This window comes from Bos mutus, unplaced genomic scaffold (assembly GCF_027580195.1).
Source record: "Bos mutus isolate GX-2022 unplaced genomic scaffold, NWIPB_WYAK_1.1 CTG419, whole genome shotgun sequence".
Lineage (NCBI taxonomy): Eukaryota > Metazoa > Chordata > Mammalia > Artiodactyla > Bovidae > Bos > Bos mutus.
This window is the reverse complement of record NW_027219905.1, coordinates 96352-110074: the sequence shown is the minus strand read 5'-3', so window position 1 is coordinate 110074 and position 13723 is coordinate 96352.

The following is a 13723-nucleotide window of genomic DNA, read 5'->3' as shown; positions in this document are numbered from 1 at the left end:
AGATACTCTTTAAATCTTGCTCATGTTTTAACAGAGACGTTGACCCTGAGGTCATGTTTTACTAACAGCACTCTGGATTTCATCTTCAAACCAAGGCCATTTTTCACTTTGAGAAATTTTCCTTGGAGAGATGAAAGCAATTTTATTATCAAACCCACAAGTTCTAGTGCCTTTTTAGTTCTTCTAAATTTGCTTGAAATCTAAACATTTCCTTCTTTAGCTCAAGTAGCTCCTCCTGGACTTTACCACAGGTGTCTAAACGGAGGCAGATGACACTTTCAACATCCTGTCCAGGAATCTCCTTAGCCAGACCCCAAGTTCATGAGGCGCCTCTTCTAGTTCCATTTCCACCGGCAGAGTTCTGGTAACTGTTCTGTGGCTATAGAACTCAAGTTCTCTTTCCTGCAGCTTCCAGTAGGATAGCCTCCACTGCGTTTCAGCCTGCACCAAACAGTCTCTTCATCATTCCTCCAGACTTCTCCACTCTTCCAGCAGACACAAAACCAGTGCCACCTGTGGTGGCAGGACTCCACACGGCTCTGTTTTAGCTATCGACTGCTGCAGAACACATCACCCCAAATCTAATGGCTTCTCACAATTTCTTATTCCTTCTTACAGCTCTGGGGGTTGACCACAAGGTTACTAGGCTTCAAGAATGTTGCTGGCTTTGAGTTGGATGTCTAGAAGATCTAAAATGGACTCATACAGATGGATGGAAATCAGTACTGGCTGCAGGCTGGGAGCCCAGTTGGGAGTTGGCTTAAGGCCTCCATTCTCCTCCAAGTGGGCTTCTCCACATGGCTGCTTATGCTTCTTCACAGCATGGCAGATGGATTCCAAGAAAACAGAGCCCAATGTGCAAGGACTTACCAGGCTTTCACTTGCATCACTCTTGCTAACGCTCCACTGATCAAGGCTCATCACATGGCCAAGTCCAGAATCAGCGTGTGAGGGGACTGCCCAGGGTACAAGTTAAAAGCAAGCCAGAATACTGAAGTGGGTAGCCTTTCCCTTCTCCAGGGGATCTTCCCAACCCAGGGATTGAACCCAGGTCTCCCACATTGCAGGCAGATTATTTACCAGCTAAGCCACAAGGGAAGCCCACAGTGTATATGAACCCTCTACCACGGACTTTATCATTTAACCATTGCAGCACTACAAGGTAAATATTATTAGCCTCATTTATTGATAATGAACTAAAGCAATAGTTTAGAGAGGTTATATTAACTTGCTTAAGTTCTCAGGGTCGTACTGCTAGTAAATGCTGGAGCCAGCATTTAAACCTTCTATTCTATCTTCTCAATTAGTGATAGAAACCAAGGTTAATATTCCTCTTAGGGAGATACTATGATTCTGCAGTGGAATGCTGACCACATTTTTGACCAGGACCCCCTGGTTTACAAAGGCCAGGTCAACATAAGACATGGTGGTCAGCATCGGTAATCAATGGAATATCTCAGAACAGAATTGGGGACACATGTGACCCAGACATCCAAACAACCTCACTGGGATTTCTAATTTATTTGTCAACGTTTTTCTAATTCACAGTTCCTAGAGCACTCCCAGATGACAGAGCAGTACCAAAACTTGAGGGATTTAGTGGATTATGCTACTTCACCCACCAAAAAAAAAAAGAAAGAAAGAAAAAAAAGCGTATTGGAGCCAACTTGTGGACTACTGCTGGTTTCTTAGACTACTACATAACTGGTCTGAGCTGGAGTCCTAGGAGGACAAACTGACGAAAAACACAAATACAGAAAATAGAAGGACAGTAAAGTGTAAAGGGTACGATCTCTTTTTCTGACAATCAAGTCTACCAAAACCAGGTTTCTGCCTCTTTATACATGAGGTTACTTCAGACGTTGCTCGACTATAAATGCCACAACGACAGGAAGCATGGTGTCTCCGTCCCTGCTGCATCGCTGCACCTGAAACGTGGTGGCCACACTGTCCGCACTCAACAGACAGTGAAGGGTCATTGTGCGATCTAACCATGCGTGGAATTTCCTGCTGATTTAGAGTAACCTGTTCTAAACAAGGGGTGTGGTGTGTGAGCAAGGATGAGAGTGGAGGCGTGTAAGCCTCTCCCCCAGCCTCCTGCTGTGGGCTCTGACACCACTGCCCCCACTGGGGATCCACTTCCAAGTCTCCAACTTCTGGAAATTTTTGTGACATGAGGAAAGCTGCTTTGATACTGCCTGAGGAACTAGTTTCGTTCTGTACATTTGAGTTACAAACAGAAGAGACTGAAGGACATCTCTGTAACACGCAGCTCTGGGATTATTTCAGGATGCCCAAGTAGAGCACCCCATGGCTCTCTCTGTATTTCTGGGTGGCAATCTTGCATGCGGGGACTTCACTAGGTGGAAGTGGCCTCTGCAAGCTTCAGTGCTTTTTGCTCCTGTTTTGCTCCAGCATGTCTTACATTAATTTTCTACTAGCTTCCTGAAAGTCAGATAAAAGAAACTTGTACCTTTTGGCATGACACTGTGATGGGTTTTATAGCACAGCAGTTAAACAATAGATATTAGGCACCAAAAAAAAAAAAAAAAGAGAAAAAAGAAAACGAATACCACCAAAACTTAACAGATGGAGCAAAAGAAGTTCTCAGAGGAAAGTTTATAACAATAAATGTGTACATTAAGAAAAAAGAACACTCTCAGATAAGCAACCTAATAAGGAACCAGAAAAATAAGAACATACCAAGCCCAAAATTAATATAAGGAAGGCAAAGAACAGAATGGAAATAAATGAAAACAAAAAAATAAACATAATATCAATGAAACTAATAAGCTCTGTTTTTTAAAAATATAAACAAATCTTTAGCTAGACTCATCAAGAAAAAAAGAAAGGACTGAAATAAAATTCTAAATGAAGGAGAAGACATTACAAATGATAAGATACAAGAACAAAGGATTGTTAGAGACTTCGATGAACAATTATATACCAAAAAATCTGATAACCTAGCAGATACAGACAAATTCCTATTTGTTCTCAAATATCTAAAAGTTCCTCAAATACCTAAAACACTCTTTCTTACTGTAGGCTTCTTTGAGACACTATGTAAGGTTATTATTATGTGACTTAGGTCTCTTTTACATTTCTTTCACATTAGAACATTTCCCCCTCTTTTCCCATGTCATTGAGTAGCTAGAAAATACTGGGCTCACAGTCCTGAAGGACTTGCCACACTCTGAATAAGTTACGAAGCCATTTCTTAAGCTGTGAACTACCCCCTGGCCAGCTATGATTTCCAGAGGCGTATCGTTTGATATTGTGGACAATCTGCATTGTCTCACTTAATGAAACTGGTGCATGTATCATCTGTGCCCACACCCCCTACTCCTCCCCTGGATCCACTTAGAACCCCAAGCAATAGCTTTCCTCTCTAGGAGGTCCCTAACAGTTTTCCAGAGAGAGCTGAAAAGGAGAGCAGTGTTTCCACAGTCCAGAGAAACAGAAGCCTAGGGCTGTGTAGGCATTCTGCTGGGAAAGAACAAAAGTTGATTGTCTCAGGAAAACAAACAGCCAACAGTATCTGTTCTGGAAGAGGAAGCTCCTATCACAAACACATGTAGAGGACTTGCCGAGGTTCAGCAGCAGAGCTGCCGCATCTCTTCTTGGAAGGCAGCAGCAGGCTGGGGTGCTCAGGAGGATTTGCATGTGAACCCAAGTCGCTCCTCTCCTTGTACTTACACGCAGCCTGCATCAGCAGGTTAGAAACAATAATATGGATGAAGCTCCCGCAGCTTGGAGCACCTGGGAGCCAGCACCTTGCTCTGGATGCTAGAGCTCCTGGGCATGAGGATTGATGAGCTGGCCAGGGGGCCTCTTCTACACACCAGCCCAGCAGCACTGGCAGCTCGTCCTGGCCACATCTTGCATGGCTGCTTCAAGGTTCTGAACTTCAAGGCAAGAACTCATGCCTTCTGAGTTCCCACTCACCTGGGCTACTTTCAGGGTCCAGTTTCCTCCCAATAATCCAGGGGAGCCTGATAGGAACCCCTGGAGGAATCAGAAATGAAAAACTCTAAGATACTCCTTTCGATGAACTAAGAGAGCAGCTCAAATGCAAACATGCACGTGCTTCAGTCTGGATGAACACACGCTGGCTGGCTGTCAGCTTTGAGCCAGGCTTGGTGCTCGGCACTGGGGCATGGAGAATATTCCAGACTACTCCAGACTGGAATATCCCACTCCTCCCAAAGCTGTCAGTCTGGGCACAGTTGTGTTCTATCCATCCCTGATCTTTTTTTTTTTTTTTTTTTTCAAGTATTTTCAGAATGGATTCCAACTTAAATTTTTCTTCTATAGCTTTTATTCTGTTGCTACTGCCTTACACTATAAATAGATATCAAATCATACTAATAAAATACCATTAGCATCTTTGAAGGCTTTCCAGGTGGCAGAGTGGTAAAGAATCTGCCTGCCAATGCAGGAGATGCAGGAGAGCTTGGGATGATGCCCTAGAGAAGGGAATGGCAACCCACTCCAATATTCAGTTCAGTTCAGTTCATTTCCATCACTCAGTTGTGTCTGACTCTTTGCGACCCCATGAATCGCAGCACGCCAGGCCTCCCTTGTCCATCACCAACTCTCAGAGTTCACCCAGACTCACGTCCATCGAGTCAGTGATGCCATCCAGCCATCTCATCCTCTGTCGTCCCCTTCTCCTCCTGCCCCCAATCCCTCCCAGCATCAGAGTCTTTTCCAATGAGTCAACTCTTCGCATGAGGTGGCCAAAGTACTGGAGTTTCAGCTTTAGTATCATTCCTTCCAAAGAAATCCCAGGGCGGATCTGCTTCAGAATGGACTGGTTGGATCTCCTTGCAGTCCAAGGGACTCTCAAGAGTCTTCTCCAACACCACAGTTCAAAAGCATCAATTCTTCGGCGCTCAGCCTTCCTCACAGTCCAACTCTCACATCCATACATGACTACCGGAGAAACCATAGCCTTGACTAGATGGACCTTTGTTGGCAAAGTAATGTCTCTGCTTTTGAATATGCTATCTAGGTTGGTCACAACTTTCCTTCCAAGGAGTAAGCGTCTTTTAATTTCATGGCTGCAGTCACCATCTGCAGTGATTTTGGAGCCCCCCAAAATAAAGTCTGACACTGTTTCCACTGTTTCCCCATCTATTTGCCATGAAGTGATGGGACCAGATGCCATGATCTTCGTTTTCTGAATGTTGAACTTTAAGCCAACTTGTTCCCTCTCCACTTTCACCTTCATCAAGAGGCTTTTTAGTTCCTCTTCACTTTCTGCCATAAGGGTGGTGTCATCTGCATATCTGAGGGGATTGATATTTCTCCCAGCAATCTTGATTCCAGCTTGTGCTTCTTCCAGCCCAGCGTTTCTCATGATGTACTCTGCATATAAGTTAAATAATCAGGGTGACAATATACAGCCTTGACGTACTCCTTTTCCTATTTGGAACCAGTCTGTTGTTCCATGTCCAGTTCTAACTGTTGCTTCCTGGTATTATTGCCTGGTAAATCCCATGGACAGAGGAACCTGGCAGGCCACAGCCCATGGGGTCACAGAGAGTGGGACAAAACTTAGCAACTGAGCACGCACACAAGTATCTTTGGCACAGGACATTACAACACTTCACAAACACTGGCCACAAATAGTAAATTAATCTGTAAATTGATTCCAAATTCACAGGTGGATAGTAGTAGGTGGGTGTTTAGAGTCAAGAGATATCAGAAAAAATTCTGACTTACCATTAATAACTTGCATTATGATCTCAGGCAAGCCCCTCCACCTCCCTAGAGCCCTGTGTCCTCTCTGTATGCAGCACTGGCAGCTGAAAGTAAAATGATCCTCGATATTTGAAACTCTGGGAGAGGTGACTTTTATTCATCCTAATAGTAGCAGAAGCATTATTGATGTGTAGACACCAGGGGTCTGGATGCTGTTTCTCCTGTACAGCAAAGTTTCACAGGAATAGATTTGCCTGCCCCAAATGCCAGGGGAGGTCATTTACACTGGTCTCTTTCACCCTTCCCTGCTGGACAGTCTATGCATGTCGGTCACTGACAGTGAGCCTGACTACTCAGTAAGTTGAGTTGTGCTCAGAAGGAAACAGCTGGGGCCCATCCACGAGGACAGGTAGGATAAGTTCGGGTTGCTGAACTCCTGTCCATCTGCACACCTGAACTTCCAGGTGGTCTTGGAGAGCAACCTTCAGCTGGTTATAAAGCCATGGTCCTTTCTTTAGTAAACTATGCCCTGTGCGTGCTAAGTGAACTAAAATTATTCACTGTGTATCTGACTTACAGATCGACTCCTTTAAGTTCTAGGGAACCAATCACTCTGTTGTTCAGTTGTTGTTTAGTTGCTAAAGTTGTGTCTGAATTTTTTGTGACCCTGAATCCCAACTAACTTCTAAACGTTTTAAGGGCTCAGCCTCAAAGGAAATACCTCACAATGAAGAATAAAAATATCAAGCTCCATAGTAGGAGTAATTATTTTTTAAACTGTATGTCTGAATGCACTTAAAAAAAAAAAAGTATCCTCAAAAGTTTTCCAAAAAATGACACAAAAGCATAGGTGAAGTCAACTTAGCCAGAAATAACTATTAATTTGGGCACTCTGAGGTGAGTTGAAACAGGTTTAGTATTCTCTTGGTTTCTAAAAGTCAGTGTCTTTAACTAAAAATAAAGCTGAAGTTAGATGACTGGTGTTTTGACATCTACCCAAGTTTTATTTCTGGTACAGCTATCCAGACTAAAACACCACTCATGGCAAAACTTGCCCATTTTTATGTGAATGTTTGTTTATACTCAGCTCTCTTAGCTCCACACCATCATGTCCTGTTCTAAGGAATCTTGTCCCACGGTACGTGGAAGTACACAAATGTGTTCATTTCCCCGGCTGTAAGTCCTTTCCAAATGTCTGGCAGAGAACCTGGATGAAGTGTGAAGGCCCCAGACAGTGGCCATCGGACAAGGACCACATGCTAACACCCACCACTATCTCCAGGGTTACATGATCAGTAAGGTTTGAGTGGGCCACCCCAGGCTCAAAAGATTCCAATTGGTTTTCTTTGACCTTGGACTTGGGTTCAGTGGTGTCCTGCATAAGGCGAAGAGTCTGAAGACAGGTGACCTGGTTCCAAATACGCCATCATTTCTTGCTGTGTCATCACAGGCAAACCATTTAAATCCTCTGAGCCCCAGTTTCTTCTTTCTACCTACCTACCTATCCATCCATCCATCTTCTACCTTCATCTATCACAGCAGGTTGTGGTAAAGAGGAAAAGAGGAAGTATAAAGAGGGAGGCACTTTGAAAACTGCAAATGCACAAATTAATAGCAATCGTTCAGATGATGATAGATGGACAAGGGCTTAGGGCCTGGCCTAAACTTGGGCTTTCTATTGTCTGAGAGTTTCTGGGATTTGAGGCAAGAGTGAGGCAGGGAGTGTGGGCCAGGGGATGATGACGGCCTGGATAGTTCCATGAGGTGGTCCCAGGGCCAAGTCAACATGATTGTCATTAAGTGTGAAAGAAATGAGTGCCACACGTGGGAGGAGGAGAGCAGTGGTAACGTGGAATATTAAGCTGGGAGCTGAGGACCTGTTAGCCCTGGATCCTGCACTAGAGGGAGGGCAGGGGGAGGAAGTGTGGAAAGAGCCTGAACCAGACCAAATGGAGCCATTTCTGGACCCCTGTTTTTTCATTTTTATTATGTGTTGTTGGATATAGAGACTTTCAATTTCCTGCTTGGTTACCCCTTAAAATAATTCTTTAAACTATATGTCTTTTCAAATTATTCATTTGTGCATATTTCAAAATGCATATTAATACTAAGACAATGGCAACCCACTCCAGTACTCTTGCCTGGAAAATCCCATGGACGGAGGGGCCTGGTGGGCAATGCAGTCCATAAAACTAAACTGAGCGACTTCAAATTTTTCACTTTCATGCATGGAGAAGGAAATGGCAACCCACTGCAGTGTTCTTGCCTGGAGAATCCCAGGGGACGGGGCCCTGGTGAGCTGCAGTCCATGCTACAGATTTGGACAAACTGAAAAAAAACAACAACAAAAAAACACGATATGACATTTCACACCTGTTTAAGTTAACATCTAAAACATTTCTTCATCAATCTAAATAGTTGCAAAGGATATAATCTCTGGTGAAACAGAAGTAGGAAACATTTAAAAGTAAAATCCTAATATGACTTCTTCACTGTTTCCAGGACAATCTAATGCCACAGCAATTTGAGATCCACCTTAATTCATTTTAATATACACCTACAAGCTCATCTTTAGTAGGCAAAAGTTATTTCATTTACTCCTTAAAGTTGTATTTCCACTCTACTTTTCTCACATAATTTTATATTAATGTGATACATTTTATGCCTAAAATCCTTTCATTGATCACTTATACTTATCTGCAGCAAAAGTATGTATATAACTTGAATTTAATTTTGTACATTTTAATTTGAAGGTAATGTTTAAATCCTGTGGCCAAGTAGCTCTAGATATTAAAGAAATAATTCTAGACTGAACTATCATGATAGGTACTATTAATATGTGATTTATCACAACAGGATTTCATAAATAATTATTACATATAAAAAGTACAATGTTATTGGAAAAACCAGTTTTCATCAGACTTGCTAAATTAAGATGCATCTATTTCCTAAAAGAGATGGCAATCCTCACCAACATTAATTTCATTTTACAATTATTGTTGTTACAGTTATTGTACACACTATGAAACATTTTTCATGAAAATGAAAGGAACTTTATCATAGTAATGTCCATTACAGAGCTCCCTCTGATAGGGTGATCTATCATCAAAATGATTTTTAATGATCTAACTTTTAACAGAGCTCAACTCAGTCTTCCCTCAAATTTCATGAAAGCAAAGTATAAGAAATCATCTGAGTTGGAAAAAGATTTAATACTAAATCAACAGACTTTCACTCTCTCAAAAAACACTATTTTGTCTGGCACTCAAAAGATCTGTGGGCCCTGGAGAAACTCATCATAGTAAGCAGAGGGAGAGAGGCAGGTCTCACCTTTATGGAGAGATCTTTGTAGAAAGCAAGCCCCTCCGCCCACCTGGGACCGCTCACTGCTGCTCAGCTCTCGGCAGAGTAACCTTTGGAAAGGGTGCACAGGCAGGCTGTGGATCTTCAATTTTTTTTTATCCACGTATTGATGTAACCTTAGCAAGCATTCACATACCGCCAAGCATGTGGGGGTCCAATTGTGAAGGCTACCCCTTTGGACTGCCAAACCACTGACCTGGGAGCTGAGTCTCAGCAGAGCTGGCAACCCTGGACAGCGGGAGATTCCCTGACCTCTCCAGCTGGCATTCTCCAAACTGGGTTGGGGCGGGGTTGGGGGGCATTTGTGCATGTTGAAATGTGAGTGATTCCCAGTGAAGATGGAATCCCAGTTGAAAAACATTTGGGAAAAGCTCCCTTTTATTTCCCCCTCTTAGAGATTTGCAATCAAACCAGAATATTAAAGGCTAAAGAAAGCTGTTTAACTTTCCTTAGTGTAGAATTTTTGAAATCAGTTTGCTGCCCCACCCCAATCTTTTCTCCCAAAGAACACACAGATATATAGAAAGAGACTTTAAATCATCTGCTCTGATCCCCAGAGCGCCAGACTGAGTCTCCTGTGAGTTCATACATGGTCTGACCTGTTTGTGACAGCTACAGGCCTCTCTAGTTTCCAGGGGACCTGAGATTGGTTGGTTTTCAAGGGCTGTTAACCTGCTAGGGCAGTGTTACCCTCTGCCCCAGCCTTCCTACTGATGTTACCCATTTTTAGATGGACGTTCTGGTACAACAGGAAGGTTTCTGTGCTACTGATGTGGGGCAGCACCCACTGCAGCCATGAACTTGAAGCCTTATGATCAGCTCTCAAATAACCCCCAGTGGAGGGTCAGTTTGGTGCCTGCCTAGCTGTCTTTCTGGGCCCCACGGTCCATGACGATGTGGGCCTAGTCAAGAAAGGACTATAATTAGATGCAGAGTACAATTAAAATCAAACATATATGAGTGGAATGTGTGTGTAAGAAATAGACTGTGTCTCATCATATGACTGTCTTTATTACATCCAGAGCCACGTGGATTATAATCATCTGGTTTGAATTGTCCATCTTTTCATTGCCAAGCACAAAAGAGTTTGCTACACTATCATGATGAAGATGAGAATACACAGTTCAAGTACCACCGCTGGGGAGAGATGTCCCTGACGCTGTTCACTACATGGGAAGGAGGGCTGGGTCACCTGACTTGGGTCACATTTTGGGACTTCTCAGGCATTTGATCTAAGACACCACCACTGGCAATACACAAGAGCAAGTCCCTGCTGTCCTTTCCTCCAGGAAGACCCCAGGACTTCAAGTTAGAAATCAGTCAATATGCGATGCACCAGTGCTGAACATTTTGGTTAGCATGGAGATCCAATCAGACTCTCCACTCTGACAGCAGCTCAGAACTCAAACAAATCTGTCATACCTGCTGGGAAACAAGGTTGAAGAGTGAGCTGGCGGAGCATCTCTGTTCTTGGAACACAGGAACTGTGAAGCATTCTGCCTGTACCTTCACTCTGCACACCATCTTCACTCTACACAGAACAAGACAGCTGATGAGAACCAGAGGCCAACCACATGGATGACTGGTCCAGCCTCAAATGGAACTGGATTGGCCCTTGGGAAGCCTCTGCTCTCTCACCTGTGAAGCTGCAAAATAACCAATGCATTTTTATAAGCCTCTGCTAACCAAGGAGAACAGAACTCAAAACAGCTGGAAGGAATGAGATAAGGCATCAAAACCAGTCTTTGGTCTTAAAACCACTGGAGATTTCCTGGGAAATTATCCTCCAAAACTCCCTTTTATGGGAAGACAAGGGGAGCAGAAATCAAATGTTTTGCCTACAGGGAAAGGAGTACGTCAAGGCTGTATATTGTCACCCTGATTATTTAACTTATATGAAGAGTACATCAGGAGAAATGTTGGGTTGGATGAAGCACAAGTGGGAATCAAGATTGCTGGGAGAAATATCAATAACCTCATTTATGCAGATGACACCACCCTTATGGCAGAAAGTGAAGAAGAACTAAAGAGCCTCTTGAGGAAACTGAAAGAGGAGAGTGAAAAAGTTGGCTTAAAACTCAACATTCAGAAAACTAAGATCATGGCATCTGGTCCCATCACTTCATGGCAAATAGATGGGGAGACAGTGGAAACAGTGGCTGACTTTATTTTTTGGAGCCCCATAATCACTGCAGATGGTGACTGCAGCCATGAAATCAAAAGACACTTGCTCCTTGGAAGAAAAGTTATGACCAACCTAGAGAGCCTATTAAAAAGCAGAGACATTACTTTGCCAACAAAGGTCCGTCTAGTCAAAGCTATGGTATTTCCAGTAGTCATGTGTGGATGTGAGAGTTGGACTATAAAGAAAGCTGAGCACTGAAGAATTGATGCTTTTGAACTGTGGTGTTGGAGAAGACTCTTGAGAGTCCCTTGGACTGCAAGGAGATCAAACCAGTCTGTCCTAAAGGAAATCAGTCCTGAATATTCATTGGAAGGACTGATAGTGAAGCTGAAACTCCAATACTTTGGCCACCTGATGTGAAGTAGTGACTCATTGGAAAAGACCCTGATGCTGAGAAAGATTGAAGGAGAGAGGAGAAGGGGACGACAGAGGATGAGATGGTTGGATGGCATGACCGACTCAATGGACATGAGTTTGAGTAAACTCCAGGAGTTGGTGATGGACAGGGAGGCCTGGCGTGCTGCAGTCCATGGGGTCGCAAAGAGCTGGACACAGCTGAGCAACTGAACTGAAGGGGGAGATCTCTCAGCACTTTAGGTCATGGGTTCTAGACGTTAAGGTTCAGAGAAACCTGCCAGTAAAGTACCAGGGAATAAACACCACACAGGGAGGCCACGAGCAGGATACTCTATATGCATGGTGAAAATTCCTGGACAAAATCAGCTTAAATATTTTGCTTTTAATGCTTTGAAAGAGGGATGGGGAAGAAGAGCTGGGTAAAGAAAACAAAGTATCTAGATTAAAATTTCTTTCATGTAATGAGATAGGCAAAATATAGCTGCTGCTGCTGCTGCTGCTAAGTCGCTTCAGTCGTGTCTGACTCTGTGCGACCCCATAGACGGCAGCCCACCAGGCTCCCCCGTCCCTGGGATTCTCCAGGCAAGGACACTGGAGTGGGTTGCCATTTCCTTCTCCAATGCATGAAAGTGAAAAGTGAAAGTGAAGTCGCTCAGTTGTGTCCAACTCTTGGTGACCCCATGGAATGCAGCCTACCAGGCCCCTCCGTCCATGGGATTTTCCAGGCAAAAGTACTGGAGTGGGGTGCCATTGCCTTCTCCAAAAACATAGCTAAAAATAATCAATATGTCTAAGTGTAAGTCTTGAGGAATATAGCTCTCTTTATTAAATAAGAAGTAACTTTTAATGAGGCTAATCTTCCTCCTCTGGTTTCAAATAGTCCTGATACTGGTCTTAAGATGCTAATTGTCTATACCCTTCATGTATCTTATGATCATAATTTTAACTTTTTAAAGCATCAAGCAGGATATATATATACAATATGATACATATATTATATATATAATAAATGTCATGTCAAGCTTTCCCATCATTTGTTAACTTATTAAACTTTTTTAAAAAATGGTGCTATTGGCACCAGAACACTGAAAAAGCACTGAGATGATGTTGCTGAACCAGGAACTTGTGGCTTCTCATCCACTATAACCCCTCTGAAGGTAGTTAGCAAGATTATTCTTTTAATCTCTGGCCATGTTTTTCCACTCTTTAGATTTATGGATGTTCATAATGCCCTTGCTTAACAACTGGCATAGGAAGCGAATTCTGTTCATTCATCTCAAATATCCTGTTCACTTCCCATCAGTCAGGGCCCAGGCCATGTCCCAGCCCCTCCCAGAGCTGCTGTCCTTCTCTCCCGACCACAGTAGTGCATAGCCACGCAACTTCCTCCTAAATTCCTGCAACATTCTCTTTGGTATCACTGAAAATTTGAAACTTAGCACCTGACATTGTCATATATATATATATATATATAGATATATGGAGAAGGTGATGGCACCCCACTCCAGTACTCTTGCCTGGAAAATCCCTTGGATGGAGGAGCCTGGTAGGCTGCAGTCCATGGGGTCACGAAGAGTTGGACACGACTGAACGACTTCACTTTCACTCTTCACTTTCATGCTTTGGGGAAGGAAATGGCAACCCACTCCAGTGTTCTTGCCTGGAGAATCCCAGGGATGGGGGAGGCTGGTGGGCTGCCGTCTATGGGGTCGCACAGAGTCAGACACGACTGAAGTGACTTAGCAGCAGCAGCAGCAGACATATATATATACACACACACACACACACACACACACAATGCAGTCTGTAAGATATATGTAAAATATAATATATAAAAATTATATAGAGTCCCTTGAAATAAAGAATTCCATTGGTTTCAGATGACCTGGCGTATTTTCTCTTGTCCACTACTATGATATTCATCTGAAATTCACTTATTATTATTATAACTGCAAGAAATAGAGGACTAGGATCTTGCCTCCGGGAGCTCCCATGTCAGTACTTTCATCCACCTTCCCTGGTCTCATGCTCCCTTGAGCTCTCCTCTCTCTTTCATCTACAACTTTTTATTCTTTTTATAGGTTTTTTCTAAAATGTTTTCTCTTTACCTTT